At 46.6% G+C, this 14,063-nt stretch overlaps 1 protein-coding gene across 12 annotated transcripts in view; it reads right to left on the reverse strand.

Annotated features, from left to right (window-relative positions):
• CACNA1B (calcium voltage-gated channel subunit alpha1 B) overlaps positions 1–14,063 on the reverse strand; it is a 296,644-nt gene that overhangs the window by 149,579 nt on the left and 133,002 nt on the right. The window lies entirely within an intron of this gene.

Below are 14,063 nucleotides of genomic sequence, written 5' to 3' on the forward strand. Positions count from 1 at the left end.
TTGCAAAAACCTCACCCGAGTCCATCCTACTGTCCAGTTTGAAATGATGCTAAAACAGTTCAGCCACCACCCTAAAACACCTATATTGGGAGTTTCCCCAAGCTAATCTATATCACCTCTGAAAAGTTTCTGATGTTTATCTACCATTTACGGAGCTCTGAACCAGCCTCTGCAACCCCTCGCTATAAGCACACACCGGAGCAACTCACACGGTACCTTAATCTATATAGTTAAATGTGGGATTGGGTTTTTGACCCCCATGAACAACAGTGGTTCACCCCTCTCATTTGGGATCTTGACTGCATCCTTCAAACCTTCAGTTAGCTGCTAGCTGTTGCAAACCTGGAGTCAGGCACTGCTCATGCCTAAAATCTCACCCAGTCACCAATTCATTACCCACACATGCTCCTCAAACACCAGTGAGAAGATGGGAGAAAGGAGGAAGAATAGGGGGAAAACAAACTGCACAGTGCCAGGGGCACCTTTATATTCACAGTCTACACTTCATCCTTCAAAGTTGACACTTTTGCTTTGCTTGGCAGGACTGTGTGAAAGGGGATTGTAGGAAGGGAATGTAGGAAGGGATTGTAGGAAGAACTTGGCTCAGCACTGTGACGCAGACCGGTACCAGCCACTGATGTGAGAGCTGCCATCAGCTGAGCTGTTACCTTGACTTTGGCAGCGCATCGCTGTCTCCTGACTCCCCTTTCCTGTCCCCCACCTGACAGGGCAGCCCATGACCCCATCCTTGAAAGGAAGGAAGATGAAACATCACTCTCAATTGACAGTTCCTCCTTGGCATTCAGCGTGTGTCTGCCAGATGAGTCGGAATCTTGCACGTGTCAGCTGGACCACTGATTTTCTCCCTTTTCTTTTTTAATGTACTCATTTCTGGTTCAGTGCCTGCTGGTTGGGGCCACAGACCTCCTCTCACTTTTGATTTCTCTCTGGAGCAGGAAGAATGAGATCAGACAGCACAAGGTGACAACATGCATTTAAATTGCCAGACATGGAGGGGACACAGTTCCTGCACTGCAGGCTCAAGTCGCCATGAACTTCCCAGAGCTGGGCTGTGCTGGGTGGGAGCAGGAGGCAACACGCAGTGTGGAGTTTCACAGAATCCCAGCCTGGTTTGTGTTGGAAGGGACCTTAAAGCTCCTCCAGCTCCAACCCCTGCCATGGGCAGGGACCCCTTCCACTGGAGCAGCTTGCTCCAAGCCCCTGTGTCCAACCTGGCCTTGAACACTGCCAGGGATGGGGCAGCCACAGCTTCTCTGGGCACCCTGTGCCAGCGTACCACCATTTCATGGCGTGCTTCATGAAGGACCAGAGCAGGCAGGAAGGGCAGCAGATAAGCCATGGCACCATTCCCTCATCCCTCTGGAGCAGGCCAGGGAGAACTTTCCCTTGCAAAGCCTTTCATCCTCTGCCAGCTCCTCTTTGGCCTAAGGAAAGTAACAGCTACCTAGAACTTTTCCCTTTAATCTCAACTTTAAACATGTAAGAAAACAAGGGAGAAACTGTGCAAAGTTGCAAACCTTCAGTAGTTTCTGTGCAGCTACGCACGCTTTCCGGGGGACATCAAAATGCCATATTTCATCTAAAAATATTTCAGCTGAAGTTTTCCTGTCAGTTCTAAAGGGAAACACAAAAAGTCCTACGGGAATGTTTGGTAGCACTGAGTTTCCTCCTTTATTTGGCAGAATTGCCACCAACTGCAAAAATCCTCTCAAATCACCAGAAGGAAACCTGAGCAGGAAATATGCTGGTCCTCTAGAACTTTGGCCAGCTCTGAAATGAATAATGATGTTCACCCATTTTCATACCTGGGTTTTGTCAACCTCCTGACGCTCCAAAAGCCTTCCAAAGCATTCATTTTTAGTACTGTCCGGATAGGCATTAAGAAGAGGAAAGCTGAAAGGTTGGTACTCCTACACACAGCGAACAGGAGACACTGCTTTGGAAGAAGCCACGCTCTGAGTAGATGACTATCATGCACTTAGTTACAACATGACAGTTGTGAATAACTGATTCTATAGAGACAGCAGGAACAAACAGAAACCAAAGGAAGGGCATTCATCATGGAAACCACACGCCATCTACTCAAGCCTAACATGCCACATTTTTCTTCTCAAGAGTGGTCGGTGCTTAAAGCCACCAGGAAGATGGATGGTTGTTGCTTATCACCTTGGTGGGTGGAAGGGTAAAATAAATCTTGGTGTAAGTATGCACTGAAATAGCCACTTCAGGCAAATCCAGGAGCACCTCCCCCAGCCACAAAAGAGACAAGGTCAACCCATGAGTAACCACCAGGGTTAGGAAAAGACTATAAACCAATGAAGTTCTTACAAGTACTTTATCCATGCTGGCCTTGAATTAAAAATACTGTCACAGCAACTGAAAAGGGAAAAATTAAACAACCTAAAAACATCATCCCCTGAGACACTGATTAACTTTCCTGTATGACAGCAGAGAGCTGAAACAGAGCATCATGTAATGTGCCTCCTGGTCTTGGGTTTCATGGCCCACTCCCAGGGTGACAGCAGGTCTGCTGCAAGGCTAATCACTGTTAAACCTCTGCAAGTCAAGTTTTCTGCTTGGAAAGCAGACAGCAATGCTTCCCACTCACAGAGAAGAAGCAGAGAGAGATGATACAGCATCACTGTCCTAGCTGCCACTAATGGGGCTGATGATTAGCAATTCCTAATAGCAACACAGGTAATTAGCTGCTCATTCAGGGTAATACCACTGGGCTACACATGATCTCATGAACCCTCAGATGTTAAAATGGGAGAACAGCCTTCAGCCACTGAATCTACAGCACTGTTCAGAGGGAGCTGAAAGCACAGATCTCAGAAGGACTCTGCCAGAGACTCCTGGAATGCAGATGCAAAGAACTTTTAGAATTTTAAGTCTGAAAAATAAATAAATAAAGGAAAAAAGAAAAAAAAAAAGAAAATTTAGGATTGGCTTTATCTTCAGTCCAAGTACATCAAAGGAATGAGTAAAGTTGCTCCGGGATGGCACATGATGCCCAGGGACATAGTCCTGCCTGGAGAAGTACAGCCCTCAGGAATGGAGAGGAGCCAGGTAACTCAAGTGGGTGAGCTGCTGGCGAAGGCACCTGCCAGCACTGCTGATGTTGAACTGAGTTACTCAAAAGCCCAAACTCAAGAATCCTCCAGGTGGAGAAACAAAATTGGCCAAGACAGAAGGTTTGATTTGTAAGCTTTGTTGCCTGGATGTGAAGCACAGCCCAAGAACAGATTTGATACCTGTCAGCAGCCCATGTCACTCAGGAGCAGTGAGGAACAGGCTGGAGGTAGAAGATGGAGTACAGCAGCTGCTGTGGCTGCCTGGCAAGATGGAAAAGCATCACCACACCTGCTGAAAGAGCAGCAGTGGTACAAAATCACTTGTGTTCTGCTCCTCTGGGGATGCTTGGATGGAAAGGGAAGTGTTCAAAGTTCCTGTTTCAATCCACTCCTTTTATATTCAGCAAGGAAGGACGCCCAAAAGAAACTTTGTGCCAATTATGCACATAACTCTCAGTAAGCTTGCAACAAGAGCAAGACTGAGGTAGGAATTTCCTTAAGAGGCTACAAAGGGACTGCAGAGATAAGAACATGCACTTGTAGCACCCAAACATATGACAATGGTGGATAAGAGAAGTAGTAATATGAACATAACACTATCTGCATTTTTCAGTAAATCCACATCTTCTGTGCTTTTGGCAGGTTTAACCACTTGCTCAGGCTGTATGCCACTTAGCAGGTCCTTCAGAGCGCCTTGTGCCTTCCTAGCACAAGAACTGCACACATTTCCAGGCCTCCCAGCATCCTGAGAGCATCCATATTCAAGCAGAAACAACTGCATTTTAAGGGGGGGAGTCCATTTCCTACCAGTTCCTTTGTTAATCAGCTGGGAGAAGGAAATGGGGAAAGAGCCTTCAGTTAACTTTTCCTTTCCCTCTCAGGTCTGTTTCTGATGCTGTGGTTTGCCACGTTGTCCTAATCCATCCAAATCCCAGCTGCTTGGGTGGAGGCAGTTACAATAACATGGAAGGCAGATTCCTGCTGAGCCAATCTTCCATGTGCTCCTACCATTCCATAGGTCCCTCAGTACTTGTGTGATTGAGTTTGCCCCCTCACACACACAGTCCTGCAAAGCACCTCGGGGCTTGGTTCACCAGGTCTGATCCAGTTAATGCTCCTAACATTTCATTCACTAGCTGCAGAAGCACCCATGTGTTTATAGAAAAACAGATTCTTGCTCCAGGGAAAGAATTTGTTCTATGGGGTTCCTATCTCTTTGTCTTCCTGGAGAACAATAAATCCTTTATAAGGGAGAAAGCAACGAAAAAGCCCAACACCTTTATGACTGTCACTGTTTATGCAACTATAGGCACAAAGCCTTGTCTGTGCTAAATATCTCATTTACCTTCTGGAAATGTATTTTGAGAGACAAAGGCACTGAGGGAGTCCAAGATGGAGAATGAGCAGGAGAAAGGGGGCGAGTGTGGAGTGGAAAGAGCGAAAAGCAAATGGCCAGTGTCCTGGATGTAGGCACAGGAAGAGTCTGGGACCCTGCAGAGCATCCTCACCCCTCCTGTTGGTGTTGCGGTGACTTAGGGCAATGCAGGGGGAGTCAGGACACCAGATAGGAAGGGGGGTATGTGAATCACAACAGCAAAGAGAAGGATCTGAGCAGGGACCATGGACATCATCTTTCCTTGATTCCTGCAGCATTTTGCTTCAGCAAAGGTGCATTGGCATAGAATCCCAGAGCAGTTTGGGTTGGAAGGGACCCTAAAGCTCCTGCAGTTCCAGCCCCCTGCCACAGGCAGGGACACCTTCCACTAGAGCAGCTTGCTCCAAACCCCTGTGTCCAACCTGGCCTTGAACACTGCCAGGGATGGGGCAGCCACAGCTTCTCTGGTTCTGTCACTAGGAAACCATCATCAACAGCAGCACCAGTGATTCTTTGAACTTTTAGGGGTTAAAGAACCCACCTCAGCTCACAACACAGCTCTGAGAGCCTGAAGGGGGCTGCTGGGGAGGCAGCAGCAGGAGAACAGCAACCCTGCGGGGATAACACCCTGCAGGCCAGCATCTCAAAGGCACCAACCTTTGGTGTTTCTAAGAAAAGGTCACCTAGTAGAGAAGAGGCAGCCACAGCAGGGGCTGAATTATTCACTGCAACACTCAGAAAGCAAGGGGCAAGAGGAAGAGATGGGGTGGGAGGGAGAGGAAAGGATAGAGAGCATCATTCCCTTCAGTACACTAATGTGATGAGTTGGAAATATACGTGGAGGATAGAATCAATTCTGGCTTTAGGAAAGAAAAAGACTAAATAAATCCAGGAGTAAATAGACAAACAGTACAATTTCCATATGGGAAGATGCAAACCCAAGAGGATGTGGCTCAGGTGTGTCCAGAGTCAGATGCTTGCACCCAGGAGGGCTGCAAACAAAATGAGATGAGCAAGGACATGGGTTTCTTTACCATAGCATCAGACATCTTCACCACAGAAAGGCCCAGGAAGACTTCAAGGATGAGTCAAGGTATGGTTATTCTCATTAACAGACAAACTCCTCAAGGGCAGAGAAACCTGCAGGTAAAACTAAAGCTAATTTGATGCCTCTGACTTACTGACCTGAAATGTGAAAAAAAAAATGCATGTATTGTTAAATCTCTGTTTTAAATACCTCTAAAATCTGGCCCATGCCACCACTGAATGTAAGATAGCACATTGACTATAAAGCCCATCTCGAACAAAAAAAGAACATGGAAATGAACCTTATTTGGGCAAGAAGAAAATCTGAGGGAATTGAAATAAAACATCCCAGGAGCACAGAGACATCACACCAGATATTGCTGGAATGAGATGAAACCAAGCAACTGATTAACCTGGAAAAACATCAGTAAGAATTTCTTTATGCCAGTGGCATTTAGTGCTTCCAAGATACTGTTTTCCTGGTGGTTTGCTCAGAGTTCTGAACCCTGTTATTAAACAAGGAAAGCCCAGCAAAGGACTAAGATTTCTTGGTGTAGAAGATGACAGAGCTCTGTGGTTCATCAGCTGTCCCATCAGCTGCATCACATCCCAAAGATACACAATGCTATATGTTTCTGTCTCACCTTGATCTACAGATAGTCAATATCACACTGGGCATGGCCTGAGGAGGCATGTCCATCTCTCCCAGACTAAGCTTAAACATACAGACCCAGCTGGCTCAGCTACTTAACCCATCCTTATATTCACAGTTTAGGACTGGCTCAATCAATCCTGCACAGCTACAGCTGCTTCTGCTTCCTCCTCATTGCTCTAAAGAGGGGGAAAATATAGCTCTCCTCAACCAGCTGATAGAGGATGAAAGTATCACTGAGAGACTGATCTCTCAGCACCGAGCCAGGCTTCACAGTCACTTTTATCACTGAACGTAGCAGGAAGATGCTTCAAATGCAAGGCAGATATGGGATACACCTTGTATTTCTAGAAAGAGAACAGCACAGAGGTGAAGCCTTCAATACATCTTCCTTCCATTCATCTTTATGTTCAGCTGGTGCTGATTTCACTTTGATTCCACCTAATCCGTCTTGAAATGCTGTGAGTGTCACAACTGGACAAATCTGGCTTGAAGGAGGTAACAACGAAGAGAGAAAAAGGATTAAAAAGCATCATTTATCTCACAGGATCAGCGTACCGCAATTGCTGGATGAACCTCTGGTTCTGTTCATCAAGTCTCCACCGCTGAGTCCAAAGCAGAGGCCCCAGGATATTAAAATTTAGGTCTCCTATGTATCATTCCTATACTGCAGACTTTAATTTTATTGCAGTGTAACAGAAGAGCAAATAAAAGTAGTCTGTCTCTCCTATGCTAACCAAAACCACAAAGGAGGCAAAGGATCCACATTCAATAGGACATTGAGCTTGGTGAGATGAAGCTCATGTGGATAGTCATTGATCCCTGACCCCTTCTGCAAGAAACACACACGGCTCCCACGTTTCCTGTTTGCAACAGTGGCTTTGTTAAAAAGGGGGATGAGCAAGGAACAACAGGAAAGAAAATAAGGCTTTTTGCCCTTTCTGCTCCTTTTTAAGCACAGGCTGGGGAAAGCCTAAAGGCAATGAGGAAGCAAGCAGAACCTCATCTCTTTTCATGATGCAGCTCTTTTGCTGCAAATAATTAACAGCAGCCAAAGTCAGATCACAGCAGGTAACAGTGAACTTGGAACGAATGAGCAGGGAAAATGAATTATTATCTCTGTAATGAGGGAGAAGGAGGACAGAAGAACTCTTTGCCATTATGACAAATTAATCAGCCTGATTTTGTTCCAGCCTCTGCACGTCTTCGCAGGCTGAAGTTTTATGATCTCAATCTGGCAAAATTCCTCAGGATGGGAAAACATGTCGGGGGCTCAGCAGAGCAAGTTACCGAGACAGCTGGTTCAGCGAGGTCTGGATGGGGCTCTGCATCCTCCCAGGGAGCTGCTCTAACAGCACAAAAGCCTCAGTGACCCAAGATACAACATTTAGAAACAGATATCCCCCAGGGAGACTAAAGCATACAACCAGGAGAGTGTTTAATGGGAGTCTGCCCAGGGAGCATCACCCCATGCTGAAGACTGCTCAAAACAGTGTGCAGCAGGGAAGAATTAAAGCACCATTCACCCTGACCCTGGTCTGCCTGCAAGGTGCCAGCACACTCTGTAGCTGTGTCCCTTGCCAGGCTCCTGCTGTCACAAAGATGCTGCATCCGTTCAAAACATCTCCCTGCAGCTCTTACACCAGGTGGTCTCATAGAACAAGAGGCAGGTGCGCATCTCAGGACAGAGCAGCTCTGGACCACATTATTATAGAATCAGACCAGTTTGTGTTGGAAGGGACCTTAAAGCTCATCCAGCTCCAACCCCTGCCACGGGCAGGGACACCTTCCACTGGAGCAGCTTGCTCCAAGCCCTTGTGTCCAACCTGGCCTAAATTATTACGGTAATACTTAAAAAGGGAAGATACAAACTGGCCACTGCAGTGCCTCTCCACACTTGGTTATCGCAGCCAGATGAGCAAACCTCAGGAAAGATCATTTCTCTTCACAGGCTGGTCTGGAAATACCTCAAGCTTCACCATAAATATTTGAGGACATGACAAGCAGCATTTTTCACACTTGAGAGAAACAGACTCAGTATTCAAATGCATCATTCACAGTGCACTGCCCTCTCTGGCCAGCACTCCCGCTGTCTCGCCACCCCCACCACTGCATGAAGCAGTGCCAAAAAGCACTTAGCCTTGAAATAAGTTAAATCATCTTTCTCACAGCATCCCATGGTAACGTTTATCCTCTTTGAACTGTTTTGATGGTTTGGATTACACAATCACAAATGTATTGTACAAAATCATCCAGCTCATTACCAGGCAAAATTAATACCCAGCTCAACACCCCAGCAGTAGAAAACTCCATAATCGCACCAGCCCTTGGGAGAAAACTGCTAGTTGGGCTGAGAGGATGCTGAGGGCTGGGAGGGAACAGCAGCAGAGTGAGGAAAAACAGCACTGGGAATCAGTGCTCAGGTAGGGAACACCGGGAAGCTCAGGTGTACACGGAGATGGCTGCGCAGGTGGCAGAGGGCTGCAGCAAGAAAGCAGTAAAACATGAGATGAAGAATAAATCTTGGTTAGGACTTCTCAGTTCAATGGAGGACACATGTGTTTCTGTTCCTCCTCTTCCTGCCCTGGGCAGATTCAAAGCACCTCTGTTACTCACCCCCCAAGAGATCATCTGGAAAAGCTGAAATAAATCCTGTAACAGTCTTACAATACCTAAAGGGGTCCTACAAGAAATTTGAAGGGGGACCTTTTGCAGGGGTCTGTAGGGACAGGCCAAGGGGAATGGCTTGAACCTGCCAGAGGGGAGACTGAGCTGAGCTCTTAGGCAGAAGCTCTTCCCTGTGAGGGTGCTGAGGCGCTGGCACAGGGTGCCCAGAGAAGCTGTGGCTGCCCCATCCCTGGCAGTGCTCAAGGCCAGGTTGGACACAGGGGCTTGGAGCAAGCTGCTCCAGTGGAAGGGGTCCCTGCCTGTGGCAGGGGTTGGAGCTGGAGGAGCTTTAAGCTCCCTTCCAACACAAACCAGGCTGGGATCGTGTGATTCCCTCTTCAATGTAAACTGCAGAACCATGTGCAGAGTTCAATAAAAAGTTTATCAGGATCATTGCAGGGCATTTTCTGGTCAGAATTGAAGCTAAACCCCATGACATCCTTAACAGCAAACAACCCTGTCTTTAGGGGGAACTGAAAGGCACCTGGGGTCAACCCTTGTTGTCACGACTTGGAGCCAGAACATTCCCATGATGCCACCAGAGACAGACAATCTTTTTCTATAGAAAGGTGGTATTCCCTATGATGGATTCCCTGTTGTTCCACTCTCTACTGGAAATCTTACAAAATGCCACCCCAGTTTCTGGGAAACACAGTGGCCCAGCTTTCTGGGACAAGGTTGGCATGGCTAGAACGGCTTCTGATGGTTATAACAGATGTAATGTCAAGGGCAGGTCTCTACTATGAACAAAACAGTTCATCCTTTGGGTGGATGATGGTGCAGCAGGTCTTCAGCCAGGTGTTTAAGCTCCTTTTTGGTCTTTTACAGTTTCCTTTCCCCCTTTTTTGTGTCTGTGACTGGGGAGGTATCAGGCTTGGGCAGTCCCCCCAACATGCTTCCCAGCACATGGAAGAGCAGAACTCCCCCTTGCATCTTCTCATCTTGATCAAGGGGCAGACCTCCACATGCAGAAGACAAGTGACTCTCCCAGACATCCTAATGCTATCAAAGGGGAGAGAAATCTCATGGTTCTGCAATCCTAACCCCACACAGTCCCATCTTCACTTGAATCAGCTGTGCCACTCAGTAAAGTTCCTCCAGAAAATCTGTGGTTTTCTGCTGTATTGGATCCTGCAGGGCTGTTGGGTTATATCAGCTTAAAGAGGGATCAAGTACCAGAGAGGGAAAACAGAAAGCAGGGGGAACACACAGTGAGGAGGAGAGAGGAAAATCCCCAGCAGGGGACACAAACCACATTACCACTCCACAGCAAACAGGGTGCTGTGTTCCTGCTGGAGAGCCCCACATCTATGAACAAGCAGAGGCAGTTCCTGGATTTTAGGAGCTGTTCCAATCACAGTTCAGTTGTGTGCCTATGACTGTGCAGTACCCCAGGAAAACTTCCAATCCCATTCACAGCAAGAGAACAGCACAATCTGTCTTAACTTGTGATGTGCAACCTAGTAATGGGGAGCTGCTACCAATTTCCCCAGCCAGAGCACCCACCTTTAGCACTGTGTACAGCACAGCGTCCACTGCAACATGCTTCTTTTGTAAAGACATAGGAAAGCCCAACATCCCTATTGCACCAGCAGAAATAAGATGTTGGGAATGTCCACAGCCCATGTCCTAGAATCACTGGGGAAATCAGGGTATTCAGCAGCACAAGCAGAGCCAAGCTCTGCTGACTGGCCCCTAGTGCTTGCATTAGTGAGGGGAAGGGAACAGAAGGCAGAGCTCACCATATGGAGGGGTGTTTAAACACTAGCCCATTTCAAGAGCACTGGCAGCGCTGTAATCAGCACACATGAAGAGGACACACTGTACATCAGGCAGAGGCTCATTCAATCTAAATTATGGAGTCAACATGCTTTTAATTACATCCTCAGCTTTCTGTCATACGATTGTAGCCCAGGATTAGGGGCTACCTTTATACCACACTTTCAGCAACACTTATGGATTTCCACATCTCCCCATCACCTCCTTGCCTTTGCTTTCATTATAATTCCAGAAGAATCAGTGGAGGAGAAAGGCTGCTTGCTCTTTATTTGAAACAGGTATCATCTCTTCGTAGCATTTGCAATGCAAATGCATCCACATTTTGCCAGCAGATGAGGCTTGGGTAAATCCACTTCAACTGCTCAAACAGATAAACCTGGGAGCTAAGCCTGCTCATCTGCCCAGTGTGGACATGGGTTCACAAATAACTCCAGAAAGCCAAAAAAATCCCATTTTCCAAGAGTTATGGCAAAGCTCCTTATAATCTACTGTAGTAGGAAGCTCAACAACTTATCATTTCAGATCATTCATTACTGCCATAATCTGTGATGGCATCTGCATACCTGCTTCAGAAATCTGTTGCTTTCTTATCACCCACTGAGGAACACAAATACGGGAGAGGAAATAGCTCAAAGCTAACAGCAACAAAAAATGCTCAGGTAAAAGCTTTTTGTGTGGCTTTACAAGGTGCAGACAGCGGCATCCTGAAGCTTAACCCTGATACTTACGGTGCATAGGGCAAAGTGTTGGAAAATAAAATACAACCTGAGCAACAGGGGTTTTGTGAAAGAAGACAGTAATGAGGATCACACACAGATTAGGAAACTAGTGACTCTATATCACTAAATCAACTTCATTTTATTGAAACAGGTATGTGGGATATTGCCAAGAGTCTCAGTTGCAGGAGCTACTGACAGTCACTGTGACACGGATAATAAAATGTCCTTGAGTGAAACTGTACCCTATGGAAGTCGTTTGCCAATGACTCTTTCTCCAGCAGAAATTTCTCTATATTCTACAGTGCTCTCTGAGCCTTTTGGTTAAAGAAAATAATTACAACAATCTCTGCTTTCAGAGGATCTTTCCATTCTCTGGTGCCTTCTTATCCCCTGTTCATTCAGACATACCCAGTTCCTGCCATTGCCCAATAAAGTCATCAGCCTGCTGGGATCAGCCTGCTGAGCAGTGTGGTCAGTGCCTGTGCTATGATGTTTATTCTCCTCAGCCTCATCCCAGAATTATTCCAGCCAAGGACATGAAACCACTATGCAAAACAGAATTTAGAAGCTTCCCTCTGAAGAAGATACCATCATCCTTACCACTAAGCAAGAAGAACCCCAGCGCACAAAGCTGCACTTTTAACAGAAGAAGAGACATTTAAGTTGGAACTAGATCATAGAATCATAGAATAGTTAGGGTGGAAAGGACCTTAAGATCATCCAGTTCCAACCCCCCTGCCATGGGCAGAGACACCTCACACTAAACCAGGTCACCCAAGGCTCTGTCCAACCTGGCCTTGAACACTGCCAGAGATGGAGCATTCACAACTTCCTTGGGCAACCCATTCCAGTGCCTCACCACCCTAACAGGAAAGAATATCCTCCTTATATCCAATCTAAACTTCCCCTGTTTAAGTTTTAACCCGTTACCCCTTGTCCTATCACTACAGTCCCTAATGAAGAGTCCCTCCCCAGCACCCTTATAGGCTGCCTTCAGATGCTGTAAGGCTGATATAAGGTCTCCACGCAGCCTTTTCTTCTCCAGGCTGAACAGCCCCAACTTTCTTTCCAACCCTATTTTTTGATTCTAGGATTGTATATAATATTCATGTTTTGCTCCAGGCAATGAGAGGCTTTCCAGAGAGCCAGGCAGAGGTCTTCAGCACAAAGGGAAAGGAGCCTGCAGGCTTCCAGAGTTTTGCTTTAAATCATAAGTATCATTTCAGCCTGTGTGGGCTGACTCCACTGCAGAAGAAGGAAGATGAATCCCTAAGGAACCATACTCAGCCCTGGCTCTGGTGCTCACTTTGAATCATACATCGGAAAGTATGGTCACAAAGATCTCCTTGACAAAGCCCCTGGTACAATAGGATGGCCAATGAATGCCTTTGATCATTTCTTGATCATGACCATTATTTCTGGACTGAAGGAACACCAAAGTTCATGAGACAGCTTCACCCATGACCCTCTCTTGTAGCAGCACATCTGCCAGTCCTCAAACAAAACTACACCGCTGCTTCCCTCCTCCTACCTCCAGCATGAGCTTTGAGGACAAGGAACCTAAACAAAACAATAAAACTGAGCAAGAATCTGTTCTTTGGAAAACATTTTTCCTTCTCTAATAACTTAAGAGAAAGAGCGAAGGTGCAGCACTGAAGGGCTTTTACCACTCAGAAACGTTAACTCCTTTCTCTCTTCCCATGCTGCCAAGAGCTAGAAATAAATCCAGACCTTTACTGATCTATGTAATCCAGATCACGTGGATGGGCTAAGGAGAAACTGTGTGCAAAACAAGGTACCAAAGTCTAAGAGCTTGCAAACCATTAAGATGATTCAGGTTGTTAATTCCAGATGAGATTTCCACAGATGCTGGGGACGGTCCAGCTAGGCTTCAAACCTGGCAGCCTGAGCTCTACAATGGCCCAAACCCAAAACTCATATGCAACAAACACCAAATCCTTGGCTGACCCCTGGGGTTTGAACATCAAGAGACCAACGTGTCCCCAAAATCCAGACATTGGCTTAAACAGCCAGAGATTCCAAACAAACAAACAACATGGCCAAAAGTAACTCTAAGCAACCAGACAAAACCCTGAGATATTTTCATTTTCTTCTGCTTGAGCTTCACCTTTCTCCATGCTGCTCAGCTACACCAAATGTACTATGAACCCTTTGATGTCCAGCTCCAGCACTGAAATATTTATACTCGCATCAGTGGGATCCAGGTGAGCTTTCAAGATGATGCAGGAGTAAGTGTTGGCTGCACAGGGTCAGATCAGTGTAATGGCAGGGAGCTCACTTAACTCTGGGGTCTGGATTTGAAATCATAGAATCTTCTGATGGTTTGTGTTGGAAGGGACCTTAAAGCTCCTCCAGCTCCAACCCCTGCCATGGGCAGGGACACCTTCCACTGGAGCAGCTTGCTCCAAACCCCTGTGTCCAACCTGGCCTTGAACACTGCCAGGGATGGGGCAGCCACAGCTTCTCTGGGCACCCTGTGCCAGCGCCTCAGCACCCTCACAGGGAAGAATCATCACAATCAATGATTTTTCACCAGCTTATCCCCTATCTGTGGCTCTACAGTCTTCTAAAACTACCCCACTGCAAGGAAGGGACAGGTAGGAAACGTGTGTAGGGAGACAATGTACAGTGTGATGTAGCACCCCAACTTCACTTTTTCAGCTACATCATCCCACAGTGCTAATTCCAACACATCTTCACTTCAAGGTGGAGACAAGCAAGTCATTAGG

Source organism: Neopsephotus bourkii, unplaced genomic scaffold (genome assembly GCF_033783945.1).
Source record: "Neopsephotus bourkii isolate Nb327-2 ecotype Australia unplaced genomic scaffold, CSIRO-AGI_Nbou_v1 NB_659, whole genome shotgun sequence".
NCBI lineage: Eukaryota > Metazoa > Chordata > Aves > Psittaciformes > Psittacidae > Neopsephotus > Neopsephotus bourkii.